Source organism: Neopelma chrysocephalum, unplaced genomic scaffold (assembly GCF_003984885.1).
Source record: "Neopelma chrysocephalum unplaced genomic scaffold, ASM398488v2 Primary Assembly neopelma1_77, whole genome shotgun sequence".
Lineage (NCBI taxonomy): Eukaryota > Metazoa > Chordata > Aves > Passeriformes > Pipridae > Neopelma > Neopelma chrysocephalum.
The window spans coordinates 1,945,626-1,958,647 of NW_020897738.1; the positions used below are offsets into that span (position 1 = coordinate 1,945,626).

A 13,022-nucleotide genomic window follows, 5' to 3' on the forward strand; every position below is an offset into this window, starting at 1 on the left:
TGGGTTTGTCATTGCAATCAGTTCAGACTTCATAGAATGGGTTGGGTTGGAAGGCACCTTAAAGATCATCTCATTCCAACCCCCTGCCATGGGTAGGGAACATTTCCCTGCATTAAAAAGCACTACATTCCAGTAATATTAAATGAAAGGTAAGATCACATTACTGATTTCAGTGGGAGCAGCTCTTCCTAATGCTGCTGAGTCTGGCCTTGAGTATCTAATGATGGGATGAGATCCCTAAATGATAGGAGCTGTGAAAGAGAAATATAAAAGAAATATTCAAATTTCAGGTGGGAGAACCTAGTGCTTCCTGTTACACAAATATTACAATAAAGTAAATATAATAATAAATTCAAAAGGCTTCAGGAAATAGATAAATAGGGACATAAAACTCCTTGAAAAGCTGTATAAATTGGACACCAGGTCCAAACTGTCCTGTCTGGCATATTTTGCGTGACTTACAAGTTAAGCTGCAAAATAACAGGACTTTAAAGTGCTGATCTCCCTAAACCCTCCCTAAGCCATTTCCCTCCATTCAGAATATATTTAGCAATGAGGATTTCAGCAAACTGAGACATGCAGGATAAATTCATCCCTCAAATGACTTTACTGCTTCCACTGATGGGGTTTGATGCCCATCTGGGGTTGCTCAGAGATTCCAAATTGCAGGGTATCAGCTGAAGGCATCAAAATTTCTCCTAAAAAGAGATGCTTCAGGTGTTTCTTTACCTTTTCTGACTCCAAACAGCACCTTGGCAAGGGGGGCTGTGGGACACACCAAATGTGGTACTTATAAAACACACCAGGAGCAAACCAGGGTGATTTCTTGCAGAGATGGAATTGATGCATATTTGCAGGAAGCTAAATTTAGCTGCTGACATAAGTTTCAGAGGTGGAGTCTGTAGCCACGGTGCTGTTTCCGTATAAAGGCTGTGAGATACTTTGCAGCAATCCTGCAATGCTGAAGCCGAGGGGAAAATATGTGGGATGGCTAAAACTGGGGAAATGGAGTCTTTAAAATGTAATAACCAGGCGTGTTGGTACAGATAAAATGGGATAAACCTTGTTGTGTGGCTCCTTGGAGCTGCAAAATTTGGTAATAGGGTATTTTCCTTCAGAAAAATTAGGATTTGTGGCATATTTTGACAAGTTGCTGGGCTTGCAGCACTCTAGATATCATTTAAAGTGTTTGTTAGCGTGGTTTTATTCAGCTGAAGTGAAGAAGATTAGTGGTTACAGTGGAATCAAAGAGTTTGTGTAAATCTGAGCTATTGCTTCTGTTTGTTGGAGACTTCAGCTCAAAATTGATGTACCTGGTACGGTTGTGATCTAAATAGCTCATTATTCCAGGTGAGGGTCTGAGTGATCTTTGCAGCATTTCCATCCAGGTGTTTTAGGAAGCTGTAGCAAAAATTCCACAGGGATCATTTCCACCTAAGTCCATCCTTAGCGATTCGTCCAGCACCGTGTCAAGCAAGGATTGTCCATCCCTGCAGGATGCACCGTGCCGGTGGCAGTTGTTGAGAGGATTAGGCTTCAATCAGATTTCTCAGGGCAAATTTCACTTTGTGCCACTTTCCTTTTAGCTGGAGGCCAAAAGTCTTCCTTCAGTTCCTCTTTTGAGCTGTTGGGTGGTGCTGGGTGCTGCTGCCCTGGCTCTTGTTTTCCAGTCCAGGGTAAAGCATTGCCTGGTACATGATTAAAATATAACTTTAAAAAAATTTCAAGCCACACACACAGGTTTGAGGCTCCTAATAAATGAGGGATGGGCAGCCAGGGCTCTCAGCTCAATCACTGACTCAGCGCGTCACGTACTTACGTGGAAAATGTGAATCACACCCCAAACCCACTGACTCGGGGTTACCTGCAGCTCTGCTCCCAGGCTGCCAAACTGCTTTTGTTTTCTTCTTTTTTAGCTTGAACACGATTGTTTGAGGAAAGAGGGTGGTGTCAGTGTGCTGGGCTGGCGTTCAGAAGGAAGCTATTAATTAATTTTACGGTGCCGTGGGCAGGGATGCAGCGTTGCCACTCTAATCTCTGGGTGTATCATTTTATTATCAAGGTCTTGCTCAGTGGGTAAGAGAGGCTTTCCTGCTTATTGAATCAGTGGTTTAACTAGTGTCAAAGTTTAACATATGTTGGATAACATTTGTTTAATCTGTAGCTACTGATGTTTCCATAAGCTGAGACAGTTACCAGCAAGACCACGACAAATGTATCTCCCTGAGGTTTTTGAAGTGTTTTAACACCCAGATTTTACTGGAGGTAGTTCATGGTCCTGGCACAGCTTTATGGGGGAAGAGGAGGGTTCTCAGCTCATCTCCTCATGACATATATTCCTCCAAATTCTGAAGGATTAGAAGGGGAATTAGCGGGGTGTCACTGCCCTGAACCATCACCCCCCCCAAGTACCAAACCACATGCAAATGAATGCACAAACATTGGCCAAAACGTATGAGGAAGCTCAAGGAGTTTTGGTTTTGGCCATGTATGGTAACACTGAGGGATATGGGTTCTGCTCTTGGTTGTTCGTTCGGTCTTCAGGCTCCCTGAGGCACCGAATGATTCCGAGTGTGGTGTTACCTGTGAGCATCCAGGTGTGTGCCGAAAAGTGCTCACCCTGCTGTGACCTGTTAGAACAGCCCAGGTACAAACCTTACACCACACAGTGCAGCAACCCCAAATGGTCTTTACTTTGAGTGCAACGGGGAGAACCTTTGATTTCAAGCTGCTGCTCTGGGTGTCTTGTTGTAGTGTGATTTTTAGCGAGGGTTTTGCTTCGCAGCCTTCAGCTGGGGGCTTTTGTCACCGTCCTTTTCTCAAATCAGCCTCAGCGAGTCGGTGTGACAAAATGAGGGGAGGTGGTTGTTTTCATGTGGGTCTGCTGGTTCTCCTCAGCGTTGCCTCTGAGGACTGCAGACTCTGATCGCTCAGGGACATACGGCCGGTCCCTCAGGGGGGACATGACTGGACCCTCAGGGATTATACGGCCGATCCCTCAGGGCAGACATGACCGGTTCCTGAGGGAGGACATGACCGATACCTCAGGGGGGACACGGCCGGTCCCTGAGAGGGGGACACGCCTGGTCCCTCAGGGATAACACGGCTGGTCCCTCAGGGATAACACGGCTGGGCCCTCAAGGATGACACGACCGGTCCCTGAGGGGGGGACATGCCTGGTCCCCCAGGAAGGACGTGACCTGCCCCTCACGAAGGTCCCCCATGACCTCCCTGCCCCTCCTTCCCCACCGAGGGGCGGCGGGGCGGAGCCTGAGAGCGCGCGACCGCGCGTGGCGGCAATCGCCGTGCCGCCATTGGCCGGGCGGGCCGCCCCTCACCGAGCCGCCCCGCCCCCCCGGAGAGGCGGGAGCGGGCGGTGCCTGCGCGGAGGGTCCGTGTCCCGCAGGGGGCGTGGCCTCGGCGGGGGCGTGTCCCCGCGGCCGCGCTGCCCCGCCCCGCCCCGCGGCTCTCAGTCGGGCGGCGGCGGCGGGCGGAGGAGGAGGCGGAGGCGGCGGCTCCGCCGGGCTGAGGAGCGGACGCGGGAGGCGGCTCGGCATCGCGGTGCGGCTCGGGGGCGGTCAGGGCGAGCGGGCGGGCGATCGGGCGGCTCCGGGGAGGAGCGGCGCTGCGGCTCGGGGAGGGGGGGGCGGGAGGGCGGCGCGGTGCCCGCGGGAGGGCGGCGGGCAGGGCGGGGGTCCGACCGGGCGGGCCCTTCCCGCGCGGGGCCGGAGGGCGCTCCGTGAGGTGGCGGCCGCTGTCAGCTCGGGGCCCGCGGCGGGAGCGCCCTCCCCGCACCGCCCCTGCCCCGGCCGCTCCCCGCTCCCTCCTTATTAGGCAGCGGCGCGGGGTCGCCGCCGCATCCGCATCCGGCCGGGGCCGCCGGGCAGGGCAAGCCCGGGGCGGGGCGGCGGCGCCGGGCGCTCCCGCCGCGCACCTGATGCCGCGGCGGGGACGGCGCTGGGGGGCTTTTGTTCCGCACGTTTGCCCTTGTTTGGTTTTTTTTTCCCCCCTCTTCCCTCTCTTCCTCCCGGCGATGCAGCAGCCGCTCGGTGCCAGCGGCGTGTGCCGCCCCCGGAGCGCCCGTGCCCGCCGAGCACCGAGGCGGAGGACAAAAGATGAGCGCCCCGATGCGGGGTTAGTTTGGGGGTGTTTTCCGTAGGCTCTCGTGGAGCAGGTCCTGGTCACGCCGTTATTAGTGGTTCTTTCGAGGCTGTTCAGGAAATGCATGGAGTCCCTGGGATGTGTGACATGTCATGGGATCATCAGAGAATCCCGGAATGGTTTGGGTTGGAAAGGACCTTAACGAGCTTCTCATCCCACCCCCCGCCGTGGGGGGCTTTGTTTTCCTGTGCAGGAAGCCACATTGTTTAACAGTGATACGTCAAAGATGGGATTTAAAGCTTAGTCTTCACCTGTGCTTTGTGAAATTCCCAGTCCCTCCACTCAAGGTACCCGGGAAGGTACTGGACACACAGGAAGGTGTCCCAACACCACCACGCAGAGGTGCAGCTTTAGGACCCCCAGCCAGACAATGTGATGGTGCGACTGACTGACTGCACAGGAGATACATCTAAAAAAATATATGTATTAAAAAAAAAAAGGGCAGTGAAAGCTGCCTGGAAACAAAACTGATTGATGCAGTTTTATGGTTGAGGATAAGTGATACACAGTAGGGTTGGGGGGTTTTTTATAGCTGGAGTTGGTCTGAGCACATCTGTTCAGCCTGTTCATGGAGATGTGTGTGGGAGCAAGACCAAGCATGGTGGCAAAATAGGAGAGGGGCACTCTGAACGCACCAGGCTGGGGCTGATTTGTCAGTTTGCTGCTGAATTTCCCCACTCTGGTTTAATTTTAGGCCAGGCTGTACCCAAATTACCCGGCACCACCCTCTCCCTCCGTGTGCCTCCACGAGCAGTTGCATGAGGGAAGCTCTGGAGTGTGGGAAAATGGTGTGAATGGCACAGTGTGTCCTGGGAGAAGCGTGTGGGGATGTGGAGAAAGCAGCGGGTGTTTTGTGCGGGAGGCAGGACGGGATATTCCATTTTCATTTGAATAACAAGCCTTGAATCATCTTTTCTGCTCGGGGGGAGAAAACAGATGGCTCTGCACTCCCCGAGACATTTCATTGCAGCTAATAGTGATGTTTGCTAAAGACTGTGTACACAAAGGTAGATCAAATATTATTGTGGCACTGTGTGTTTATTTTGGCTATATAGGTTTTTTTGTATTTTCAGTAGCCCCAGTAAGACCTGACCCACTCAGGGAGCATTTGCTTGGTGTTTGTTTTAATCTAGCACTTCATAATAGTAATTTTTCAATGGTCACTTGTAGCCTTTTATCCAGATTGCTTTAATCAGCATTTGTGTTCCCTGTTGGCATTGCTGTGTCTTCTCCTGAGCTGTCTTTTCAAACACCATCGGATTTTTTCAAGTGAAATCTTCATGCTTATTGCATCTGTCACTTCTGGGACTCACTCCAAGCGAAAGGCAGGGATTCAGTTTAATGGCAATGAGGAGGAATGCGCAAAAGGGGGAAATATCAGCTTTTCCCTGGGTGATGCAGCACAGGGCACTGGGCTCTGCCCTCGGTGGCTGCTCCATCCATCACATCCATGGCCAATATTGGACTTTACCGATGGCTTCGTCACATGGCTCATTAAAGCACAACGATGTGCTATGATGGGAAGAGGATTTATGATATTGGGTTTAATTTGGTGATCAATTCTGAGGAATATCACTCGGGTGCCAGCTTCCTATTTTGAAGACATGAGCAAAACACTTCCTGGCCTGGGTTTGCAGCTCGGTGAGGTCATCAGAGCACCACTCCCAGGGCCAGGAATGTCCTCTCGGGCAAGCTCACAGGCACATTTTCACTTGACTTTTAAAGTCTTGCTTTGTTTGTTTTGATTTTGCTTTACTGAGGCTTTTGTGATAATCTCAGCCCTTCTCTGAGGATGTGTTGGAACAGAAACTCACTGAGGATTTGAAGTGCCCCAGTTTAAGCCTTTACAGGGCATATGAACAAGAATTAAATGGCTGTGTTCTCTTCTAGCTCTTTCCCTGTGGTCTCCCCTGCTTAATATTTTTGGGCTGGTGTATTCTGGTGGTGAACTCTGAAATTAGTCTGATTAGAAACTGCTTAGAGCTTCAGTTTAGTCACCCTGGTCCCGGAGCCGCGTGTGAAAAGTCAGATTGTTGGTGGCTTTAGGCTGACAGGATGTGAACTGCTGGGGTTTTGTCACGTTATGCACAGTTGCAGGTGCTGGTGGGGTGAAAGCCAAGTCAAAACTGAGCAGAAAAAGGCTTGGCTTAGCTTAGCTGAGTGACTCAGGAAAGCAGCAGTGAAAGTCCGTTTTTCTGAATGTGTTGGATACACCAGTATGGTTGGGAATTGTTCACTGGGCCCTTTCTTTTTATCTGCTAATAGGATTGCTTTGTTCTGATTTTCCTCCTGTGAGTAACTCTACAAAAAATGGATTATTTGTTTCTTTTTGAGGTTATAATTGTTCAGCATGTGACTTTTTGTGTGGGTTTTATCATCTAAAACCACATATAGACCTGTAAAATGCCAGTGTGACACTGAACTGCTTTTCAGAGCTGGTCTCCTTGGAGGAGCAAGCTGGAGAGGATCCTAATGGAATATACCAACCATTAGTTGTATCACCAGCCCCTAGTTGTGTATGTGCCTGCCTGGGTTTGTGTAGGGACTATAAATCCAGTCAGAATTAATGGCTGGATGTGGATGGAGTGATGAAGTACCTATGAAGCAGAAGGTGACTGTTGGGCAAGTGGATAATTTTACCCCTCTCCCGTGTAATTCCTGATGTCAATAAAACAGGGGTGATCCCTTGGAGCAAACAAACCTAACAAGTCACAAAGTGCTCCTGAAATGGAAGAGGATTTTGTGATGGAACATCCTAAAAGCTTTAAAATCCTACTCTGTGGGTCAGGAACTTGACTGAGAAATAATGAAAATTATATCTGCTGCTGCCTCCAAAGAGGCAAAACCATGGTTTTTGAAAGCTGCCAACCTTCTGATGTGCTCTTGGTGGATAGAAGGAATCTCTTTGATTTGCAGGTGATAAAGTACAATGTGGGCTGTTGTACCGTTTCTCCTCTGTGCCTTTCTTTGCTGATGAATTTGGGGTAGAATCAAGATAGAATCACGTGCATTGGAGAAAGAATTTCTTCAGCATTATCATTTTACTCCTTTGACGTCCCTGGTTTTGTCTCAGTCCACATTTTGTTGGTGATAACAATAAATGATGTATAATGTGCTTTTTGCTCTGGGTGGGTAATGATGTCTGAGGTCTGGCTCTTGGGAGGGAAGTTCCAGTGAGTGACACTGAGCTGGGCCTCTCGGTCCAGCATAATTAGGTTTGTCTTGTTTTCCTTTTGAATAATTGAATTTGAAGGAGCAATGGAAATAAACCAGTGGTGGGATCTGACTTAAAGTGATTAAGGCTCAGCTGAGCTCCCAGCTCTCCTTGGGAGTGTTGCTGAGCTGTGCTTGAGGCCAAGTGTTCCCTGTAGGAAGGACCAGGGTTTCCCTGTGGTTTTCCAGATTTTGGCTGCCCATAACATCTCTGAATGAGAGTTCCTGTGTAGGAACAAGCATATAGATAATAATTCTTAGCTGAATATTACAGCAGCCATTTCTACAGTTTTATAAAATATGTCTCAGCAGGATTCCCTAAAACTCCATGGGAATGATGTGCCTGAAACTACTCCTTGTTTGCATCCCTGTATGAACCTGGGCAGTGCACTGCACTTGCAGTTCTAGGATAAGTAATCCCTGGAAAATGGACTTCAAATCACTCTGGTTTGAGTATTTAGAAATATGGGAACTTCCCCTCCCTCCCCCCTGGTGCTGCATATAGTTGCCATAGAGACAGTGTTCTGGAACCATTGAAAATCCATTGTTTATCTTAAATAAATATATAAACCTGCTCTATTGAAACATCACATTTTGCAGTGCCCTGTTCCGTGCAAGTCTTCAGTTCTATCAGGAACTGTTGTGACAGGACAAGGGGAAATGGGTTCAAACTGAAAGAGGGGAAATTTAGGTCACATTTTAGGAAGTCATTCTTCCCTGTGAGGGTGGTGAGGCCCTGGCACAGGTTGCCCAGAGAAGCTGTGGCTGCCCCATCCCTGGAAGTGTCCAAGACCAGGTTGGACAGGGCTTGGAGCAATCTGGGATAGTGGAAGGTGTCCCAGCCTGTGGCAGGGGGTGGAATTGGGTGATCTTTAAGGTCCCTTCCAACCCAAACCATCCCATGATTCTGAATCTGATGGGGACTTGCCATCCTACAGTGCTGCAGATCTGGATCCTGGACAAACTGCTAATGGGTGTAATTAGCAGCACCAGGGATTAGCAGCAGTAACAAATCCAGTCCATAGGAAGCACTGTGTCCCGTGGGAGCTGGGCAAACTGGCCCGTGCTGGGCAGATGATGACATGATAGGGAGGATTGTCATCAGCAAAGGCTGCATGCTGAGCACACTCAGGGCTGGAATTGTCCCTGAAGTTGCCTTATTTTTTTTTTAATTTTTACTTAAAATACTTAAAAACTCTCATGGTGGTTTGTTGGTTCCTGCTGGAATCTTGAACCCTCAGCTGACTCATTTACTTGGCATTTTTCACCACACGTGTGTCAAACAGATTGGGATCCTTCTTTTCCACGTTGGGAATGTGAGGTTTCAGGTTTTACTCAGGGCCTGGGGAATACTTGTAGCATGTACTACTAAGGGTAGTTGTTGTTTTACACACGGTTCAGGTATTTGCCCCAGCACACGTGGTGGGATGTGTGTGTGGATAAATGGCCATTCTTACACCTTTTCAACCCTTAATTTCTCACTTAATTCCTTTCTGCAGTACTTACATTAATTATACCATATCTTGCAGGTTGGAGTAAATGGGGACAAAACTGCCTTGTTCAGAACGGGAGGTGGATTAAATTCTTTTTGAGTTTTCAGTGATATTTTTTAAGGTTGAATTTAATTTTTGGATCTGCTGAGATCAATTTGCAAGGCAAGAAAAAAAAGTCCTGAGCCAGCTTAGGCAACCAAGAGTTGCCAGACGTTCCTCTGCAATATATTCTGCTTTAGCACAGCCTGAAGTGTAGGCACAAAACTCTTCTAGCTGAGTGTTGCTGTGCCTCCAGCAGCTCTTTCCTGGCCGCTGCCAGGAAAATTGCTCCTCTCTGGAGCAGTTTGTTCTGTGTGGTGCTTTAAGGTGCTGCTGTTTAAGGGTGGGCACCCCTGGGAAGGGTCAGGTTATCTCTCTACTCTACTTTGCTCCCTGATGTTTCTTTTGGGGGGTAAAGGTTATCTTTTTATTCTTTATATTCTGTGCTTTGCCACATCGATCCTCTGCTCTACTGGAGGAATTCTGAAGGGCTTGGAAAGCTCACAGAAAAACCAGCTGGGGCTTATCTGGGTGGAATTGTGCCTGTTGATTTTGCCAGGCTCCTCTAGAGCTGCTGTAAATGCCACAGGGATTCCCGAGGGGCTGGAGGTGTGGGTTGCACGTGCAGCAGCGTGACTGCCAAGCCAACAGGTAAGTAAAGCTTAAAGGTCATCAGGCACAGGCTGGAATTCTTCACACCCCTTGCTGGGAACCGGTTCTCCAGCTGAGAGCAGCTGCAGGTCCAAGAATTCCCCAAGGAATCTGCCTTTGCCCAGAGTGTGTTGGGATGGGTGTGATTCTCCCTGTCAGGTAGGCAGGGACATGGAACTGGTGCCATGGAGCTGTCAGGGACAGTGATACCCTCATCCCTGGCAGAGGGGGTAGGAAGAGGTGTTAGGGACAGTGGTGGCCCTCATCCCTGGCACAGGGCGTAGGAAGATGTTTTTCCTTTTTGGATCTGAAATCTTCCTTCATAGCAGAGCAGGAATGTTTATTAAAGCTCCTCAACAGACTAAATACACTTTCCTGAGATAATTTTTGTTTCCTTGCCTGCCCAGAGAGGTGAGAAAGGAGCTTTGTGTTGCATTCATGGTTTGACAGCAGGTTGGTGCCAGGGACAGCAGCCTCAGCCCACGACAGATCAGCGACAAGGAACATCTGTAGGACGGAGGAAATGTGTTTGAACTTGGAAGCCTTTGCTGAAACAGATGTTTGAGGGGCTGTAATTGGTACCACGAGATAGGGATTTAAAATCAAGTGAGCAGATTGAACTATCTGGATTTGAGTTTCAGCCTCCTCCGGTCCCTTCCTCCCTCCCCCAGCCCTGATTTCAAATTGCACGTTACGGAAACGGGACAGAATGACAATGGCGCTCTTGGAATTATAGGCTGCTTGGCCAGAAGAGCTGGCAGGACAGCAAATGGAAATGTGGAGGAACACATGCCAGCTCCAACTGGGAGAACTGAGATTCATTTTGCAGCTTGTTTGTACTGCATTAAAACCCGAGATGTTTGCGTTGTCCTGCCCGAACTCCCACGTTCTGTGGGAGGATATTGTCCTGTCCTTGACAATTAACCATTGTTGGGTGCATTTGGAGAACACCAAAAGCAGTTCAGTGGGTGCCTCACCTGTTGGGTGGGTGGTGAGAAGTGGAGGTCACTCTGACTGGATGAAGATGTTTTTAGGAGGTGATAACCAAGCTCATTGTTGCTTTTTGGAGTTGAGTGTCTCCATTTAAAATTCCAGTGTGATGGACCACGCTGGTGTGTGATGGACAGCGCTGGTCTGTGCTGTACCTCCAGCCTACCTGGGATGTTCTCCAGGTCTCCAGCCCATCCTGTTTGCCGTTACAGGACTAGGAGCACACTCCAGACACCACAACACTGATGTGTGGCTGCACTTGGCCATCCTGCTCCTCCCAGGTCACATTCCCAAGGCAGCGTCGGCTTCTCCGCAGGCTCCGGGCAGGCCTGGGGCTGTGCTGGGTCCAGCAGCCCAGCGGAGCCGCTGTGGTCAGGCCAGGCCATGTGGAGAATGTGCCTCCTCGCCTGGTCAGTCTGACTCACTCTTGGCTGGGCTGGTTGGGAGCCTGGGTTGTGCTGATCTGTTGTTTCTGCTTTATTTTGGAGTCGGGAGGAATTCATGTCCCAACCAACTTAGTGTTCGGAGCTGAGGGTCGTGGTGGCTCCTGGGCTGCAGCTCTGCAGGAACTGAGACCTGCAACCTTCTGTCTCCTTATTTGTCTTCTTAACTTCATAGTCTCTTCCTGTGGATGCCATGGCATGTTGTAATCAAGGAATAGAAACCAGCTTGTCAACTCCTCTGGAGATGGGGCTGGAGCCCCTCTTCTCTGGAGACAGGCTAGGAGAGCTGGGGGTGTCCAGCCCGGAGAAGAGAAGGCTCCAGGGAGACCTTAGAGCCCATTCCAGTGCCTAGAGGGGCTCCAGGAGAGCTGGAGAGGGACTTTGGACAAGGGATGGAGTGACAGGACAAGGGGGAATGGCTTCCCATTGCCAGAGGGCAGGGTTGGATGGGATATTGAGGAGGAATTCTTCCCTGTGAGGGTGGGGAGGCCCTGGCACAGGGTGCCCAGAGAAGCTGTGGCTGCCCCATCCCTGGAAGTGTCCAAGGCCAGGTTGGACAGGCCTTGGAGCAACCTGTGTTAGCGGAAGGTGTCCCTGCCCATGGCAGGGGGTGGAATGAGCTGAGCTTTAAGGTCCCTTCTAACCCAAACCACTCTGGGATTTCTAATTTCAATAAGTCTTTTTGTCATTTTTTAAGGAATGATCCAATTCGCTGCCTCTCCTCACTTAGTTTAATGTTTCCAGCAATGTCTTAAAACCACTGGATTTAACAGGACATGTTCTTACCTTAGAAAATATCATGTTAATCAAATCCCCTCATGTCTGCACCTCTTCTTGACTTCAGCAGAATGGGGAATCCTGCCGGTCTTATTCTTTCCATCCTTAGGTCCCAGCACCTGTCTGCTTAAATTCTGCTTAAATTCAGCATCAGAGAGGACAGACACATCTTGTATCAGAAGCTGAGTTCCAGGTCTAGTGGCCACTGCTGAGCTCCTCTGTCACACACATAAAGATTTATGTTTGCCAATTATTTCAGATAATCAAGTTGAAAATACACTTGTTTTCTGCCATGAGCACCCTGTTAGAAAAAAGTGCTTAGTTAGCTGGGAAGGGTAGGATCTGCTGGTGATTGGTGAGAAATTAATGAAACTGTGGTGGGGAAAAGCCCTTTCTCTGTTCATAACCACTATCCTTTGCCCAAAACCAGATTTTAAGAAAAAGAGAAGCTTGTGATGTGTCTCAGGATCTGGAAGAAATTTGCTCGTAACCTTCAAGAGAGGAGAATTCAGTGGATCAGGGTGGCAGCTCTGAGCACACTGATACTTCCCTGGTAGCCCTGATAAGAGAACTAGGTCAGTGCTGGGGAGAAGCATTTTATCACCTCCTTCCCTCAGCTGGAATCCTGGCGCTGGAAGGGCCCTGCTGGCTCCCAGCTCTGCACAGCAAGGCCCTGCTCTCTCCCTCATGTTTCCCTCGGGGTCCTGGGGTGGGCTGAGCCCTGTTTTTCCCTCCCCGTGGCAGGTGCTGCTCACACTGAGGGTGATCAGCCGGTCCCGGGGTGTCAGCAGCACCCACGGGGTTGGTGTGATGTCTGTGGCTCCAGTTCACAGGGCTCTGTTCAGCCCTGGGAGGATTCATTCTGTCTCTTGGCAGTGGATGAGGATACAGTGTGCAGAGAAGCTTCTCTGGTGTTTATGCCAGTGGAGAAAGCAGAGGGGAAGGAAGGTTTTTTGGAGGGGAGCATGTGAAAGGCCACGGCCTTCTGTGGTCGGCTGCTGGAACAGCGGTGCCTGAGGTGGGAGTGTGGGGGAGGCTTCCCTTTCCTTATCCAGTAAAGCTTGTGTGGTGTCCAACAACTGTCCCTGCTGGCAGCAAAAGTGGAGCTGAAATGCAGAGATTCCAGAATCCCAGAGTGGTTTGGGTGGGAAGGGACCTTAAAGCTCATCTCATTCCACCCCCTGCCATGGGCAGGGACACCTTCCACACTTCAAGCCCTGTCCAATCTGGCCCTAAATGCACTGAAGCACCTGGG

The 13,022-nt window shown here is 49.9% G+C and overlaps 1 protein-coding gene across 1 annotated transcript in view; it reads left to right on the top strand.

Moving 5' to 3' along the window:
* The first annotated feature begins 3,460 nt into the window (after positions 1-3,460).
* Positions 3,461-13,022, top strand: part of CORO1C (coronin 1C) — a 43,280-nt gene continuing 33,718 nt past the window's right edge. The window contains exon 1 of the mRNA XM_027689279.1: positions 3,461-3,561. The gene's annotated coding sequence lies outside the window, so the exon portion shown is untranslated. The remainder of the gene's footprint in view (positions 3,562-13,022) is intronic.